Here is a 5,506-nt window from a genome sequence, read left to right as displayed (position 1 = left end):
CCCTCCTCCCGATTCCGCTGGGATCCTTTGGAACCCTGTCCCTCCCTGTCCATGTTCACTGCCACAGTGTGACCCAGCCTCCTAGCTCCCACCGCCGTGGACACCAGTAGGACACCTGCCTAAAGCACTATTTTTATCGCCGTCCATCTCTCGCTCGAGAAGCAAGAGTGGCTTCTGCCTGCTCTCCTGGTCGCGTCCTCCCGTGATTGCCTGCTGTCCCCCAAGGCTGAGCACCTTTTCTGTTCCTGAACTAATCTATTTATCGTCCCCTCCCGAGCCCGGCTTGTTCCCGAGCCCTTTGTTGTCCGCCCCCACCCCAGATTCACATTTCCTCCCCAGAGTCCTCAAGCCACACCCACGGTTCCTTGGGCATTTGAGGCTTTGAGCTGTGTAGGCCCCTCCGCTTTGGGGCACCTCTGTGATGAGGCGTAGGGTCTCGAGGGGCCCCTCGCCGCTCCCCCTTGAGGAGTGAGTGCTCAGAGAGCACCCAGGGAGAGGACGAGGGCACCCATGAAGGAATACTGACATGGCAGAGGCCGCTCCCGCGGTTAAGGGATGTTTGCTTTTCAGTGTAGAAAAATCGACTCGTGCGTTTTGAGCACACATAAAGAAACTGCAACACGGAGGCAGTGATTACTCCTCAGACCACGTAGAGTGCGATGGGAATCACTTTCTAAATGCTGCTTGGAATGAAAAGAAGTGGTCGAAAAGACAGCGGAGAAATGGATGTGGCGAATGTCTCCCCGCAGACAAGAAAGGGAACACGAATTTGCGATGGGAGATGTCGCACGGATGCCTTCACACACCCACAGACTCTGTGATTTGAGATTAGAAAAACTCAGCTCCGTAGCCCCAAATACTAGACAACAGTAGACGGGCTCATCGGTGAACAGGCTGGTTGAGAAGCCAGCTCCCGCTGCCTGCTAGCCCCACGCCGATTAAAGTAACTTCCAGAAATAAATCTTTTTCAAAAATGCATTATCTACGCAGATTCTTTACTCATCTACCTCGGGGTTTGACGATGTGTCTGTCGGCCAAGCCCAGCTCACCTCCGGCTTTGGCAACCAAAGTTCTCTGGGAACTCCGCCACGCCGTCCACTTTTGTGTTGTCCACGGCTGCTTCCCACCCCAAGGTCATTGTGACAGAGACCCGATGGCCTGCAAAATCAAACGTGGCCCGTCGGAGCGAAAGAGCGCTGAACCTTGCCCTACACGATCTGGAGTTGGGCCGGGACTGCCGTCGACCTTTCTCCAGTGGGAGCGTGATGTGGTTGGACATATTATTTTCTGAAATGAGTGGGGGATCCAGGCCTCCTGTGTCCTTCCCGCCAGGAGAGACCCAGGCCCAGAATCTGGCTGGCTGGCCAAGGGAGCAGTAGCCTCTGGTTACCGAGGAGCCAACTTATTATCCTGGTTCTCCAGGGACCGTCGTGGTTTTAAAACCGAGTCTCGGGTTCCAGAAGACTCAACCCTGGGCAAAATGGAATGGCTGGTCATCCCAGCTCACAGTGAATAGCTCACGAAGTCTGGGGCAGGTTGGCTTGGGTCCAAACCCCACTCTTCAGATGGCATGCTGTGCATCCTTGAGTGGGTTGCTTGATCTCTCTGGACTTCTATGAATGGAGACTGACTGACTTTCTCTTGAGAGGTCTTTGTGGGGATGAAGGGAGGTTATGCGCAGGAGAGGCCTAGCACCCAATAGGCACGTAATAAATACAGGTTCCTGTCCTATCGTTTTGACTGTTACGACTTGATTTTTTTTTTTTTACCCAATCTTTAGCTAACTTCTCTTCTAAATAAAACTATCAGAAGGGGAAAACTGAAAATATCTTTCCTATGCCCACCATTTTTGCCTGTTACAAATAAGAATCCTAATAAATAACTTGATCTAGTGCGCGAAGGACGTAGCGCATACACATAAAATGCCCTGATTTTCAGCCTGATCACTGTTTTACATTTTAAACGTTGAGGACAAGTGGCTGTTATGTTCTGTGCTGTCCCATGACACATGCGTCCTAGAAAGACTGCTCTCTGCCCAGCTAGCGAAAGGGGCTCGTGACGTCCCAGGTCCACGGCCAGAAGGGAGACTCCTGGGGTTCAGGGACTTTTTCTAATCTGGCATTTCGTGCCTCTAATGGAAAATCTTGACAGGACGTTGATGGAGGCTGCGAGGGCTGCCTCACGCGTGGTGCGTCCAGGGCACCAGTACCATCGAAGCACTACATGGGCCAACACGCTCATCAATTTTTCAAAGAGGTGAGTAATACACAGACAGCCGTGTACAAAGCCAGTAACTACATCGCAACACGCCTTCGAAAGTCTCCAGGACAAGATTAACGGGACAAGGCAACATCAGCCTTGTGCCAACGACCGGCATTTTGATTTAATGTCCAGTTGGCTAGCATGTGCGGAAGACAGAATTAACTGACGCATACTCCTATGGGCATCTCTATATCACACTTAAAATCCTAGTTGTCCCCCTACAAATTCAATTTCCTTTAGGCTGTAGCTCTAGGAGCCTGTGAAATCAAATTTTTTTACTAAATGAATTGGTCAGATCAATCCAAAACTGTATCAGCATTTTTATTTAATATCCAGGTTAGCAGATGTATAGAATGGAATTAAATAATGTGAACTTCTGTGGTAATGTGTCATTTAAAAGGCTCCAAATACCCACAGAGTCATAGCTGATTGCCAGCAAATTCAATTTGCTTGAGGCTAAGGCCGTGCGATTATAATGGATCAAACTTTTTACTGAAGTAATTAGTCGAATCAGTCAAAACACGAATTCAGTGAACAAATGAGTTCGATTGATTGGCTGATCTGAATGCAATGTAGCACAATGAGTCAAATGATCAGCTTGGAATATATATTACTTTAATTTGATTTAAGCTATAGACGTCTGTTTGCCTTTTGGGTTAGGACAACACCAAAAAGCGCTGGTTGCCAAGCTTGGCTATTCATTAGAATCACCTGGGGGAGCTTTCAAACCTCCCAAGGCCCCGGCCCCGGCCCAGACCATTTAAACCAGAGAGAGACCCAGGGGATGCTGGAGCCAGGCAGGCCTGGGACCTGGTGACACCGAATTCAGGTCATTAGGAATGAAGCCACTATACTCACCTCCACAGCTTGGGCGGAAGGCCAGGCTGGAGGAGGAGAGGAGACTCTGTAATAATAGAAGAGTAATTATTATAAGCTAGTCATTTATTATAGAATTTGTTCCTGTTATTTAAAAAGTAAGGCCGACGAGTTACCGAGTTCTAAGCACGTGACGAGCATTTGTGCTGGCATTTCACGGGGACTGTTTTATTCAGTTGTCACACATGCCTCATGGAGATGGTACGATTACCGTGGCCCAAGGACACCCGCCCAGCAAGTGGTCCAGCGAATGCCCACCACAAACCCGTGAAGCCTGTGCTTGAGTTGTCCTGAAACCCAGGGACTCAGAACCGTTCTAAGTCTTGGCGCTTCGCCCTCTCATCTCTTTGGGGCACTGGTTTATTATGCTTTTCTTTGTTTCTGGGTGCCAAGGCCTCTCCAAACAGCACACGGGAGCCATTTCTGAAGCCCCAGGGAGAGCGGTCGCCCTGGCTTTGTGGCTGTAGGAGGCAGAGGAGTTAACACTCCACATTCAGATCTTCTCTCAGGGGAGGCGGTGGCCGGCTTAGGGCACCTGGGCAGCAGAAAAGAAAACTGAGACCGAACGCCCAGCTGGAGGAAACAGATGTATTTGCTAAAGCGTGCTGAAAATTTTGTTGAAAAGAGTCAGAATATAACGGTGCTTCCCATTCGCCGCAAATCTTATTTTATAAACTCCTCAGTGTTGTTGACCTGTCAACCTGTATGGATCTGTTTGAAAAAAATTGCCTTTTATGTTTTTTTTCAGTTTTTCAGTTTTTTGTTTTTGTTTTTGTTTAGATAGGCCCCAGCTGAATTCTTAACATTTAAATTATAAACACTAACATTTTGGGTTGCATAGCGAAAAACAAAATGAAAAGAGAGATGAAATCACAAATATAAAGTCATGGTTTCCTGTTTGCGCTTGTCTGCTTCGCACACAAAAGCTGAGAAGGGAGGCGAACCTATCCCCAAACGCTCCCGCAGGACCAAGGCCCACCACGGCCGGCTATGGAAGCAGCATCCTGGCCCTCCCAGCCGTCCAGCCCACCTACCTAGGGAGAGCAGTCTTTCTTGTCACGGGCCTCACGCTCACCTGCACCCCGCCTCATGCTCAGCTGTACCCCACCACACACTCACCTGCACCCTGCCTCATGCTCACCTGCACCCCACCTCACTCTTACCAGCACCCCACCTCACTCTCACCTGCACCCCACCTCATTCTCACCTGCTCCTCGCCTCACGCTCACCTGCACCCTGCTCGGCCGTTGCACGTTTGAGGCTGGACCTGTAGCCACCCTTCCAGGCCACGTCGACCTTGAAACGGACCAGAACTGTCCCCAGCAGCAGACCAGTCCTGGAGGAAGCAAAGCCATGGCTTCCTGGAAGGGTAGCTCCGGAAGGGCTGAGCGTCTGCCCCCAGCTCAGTGCTGCCGGAGGGGTGGGGGGGGCTCTTGTCTTCGGGCGGAGCTGCGCACCCCTGCACGTGGACTCCGGCCTTCGAGGGGGTGAAGCCCCTGGAGGCCGAATGTCACCACTCCCACTCTCCTTTGGGGAAAACTGGCCGGGCCGAGCACAGCGATCTGTCCCGGCCGTGTGTGTGGTGGGGCCAAGGGGTGGGTGTTAATTTCCTCTCGGGCTTCCTTCTTTAAAGGCAAGTCTCCCATGGAGCTTTATAAATAATACTTATATGCTCGCGCTCAGGAATGCGGCCAAAGAGAATGTGAGTGTGGGAACCAGCAGAAAGCTCAGGGGGAACGTATTTCAAGGAGATGAGGTGAAAGAACTTAACAAACCTGAGGAGAAGGCCATGCGCCAGCGATACAAAGGGCTGGATTTGATTCTGGGCCCCCTGTTACACCTCTGGGCTCAGACGCTCACGTCCCCCTTCACCTGGCACAGAGGAGGTAATTATTGGTGCCGTGTGACCTCCGAGGCTGCCTGGCAGACAAGTAGAAAATGCTGAGGGCTCCCGGGCCTCCCTCCTCGCCTGCCTCTCATCATCACGTGCGAGCACATAACAAAACCCAAGGCGTAATTTGCCCTGGTGAGTTGGCCTAAATGGCCGAGGTTTCTGCTCAGCTGCTCACAGGGGCGGGAGGAGGCCCATGGCGGCCTGGCTCCTGCGGTGGCAGCAGGTGGCACGCTTCCCGGGAGGCCACCTCCATCTGCAGCTGTCGGTGCTATTTGCAGCTCATCACATCCTGAGAGCCGGATGCAGAGGCCTCTCCCTGGAGGGTGTGAGACACACAGGCATGCAGCGAGCAGGGGGACAGCAGGGGACACCGGGAGGACGCTCTGGGCCTTCCTGGATCAGGGAAAGGCCTGGGGAAGTTGGGACATAGTGACCTGCGGGGTCCCGAGGAACCTCTGCTGGGGCCACTCAACA

Source organism: Pteropus vampyrus, unplaced genomic scaffold (genome assembly GCF_000151845.1).
Source record: "Pteropus vampyrus isolate Shadow unplaced genomic scaffold, Pvam_2.0 Scaffold52, whole genome shotgun sequence".
Classification (NCBI taxonomy): Eukaryota; Metazoa; Chordata; class Mammalia; order Chiroptera; family Pteropodidae; genus Pteropus; species Pteropus vampyrus.
The sequence above is the reverse complement of the archived record's forward strand: the minus strand, read 5'-3'. Positions refer to the sequence as shown.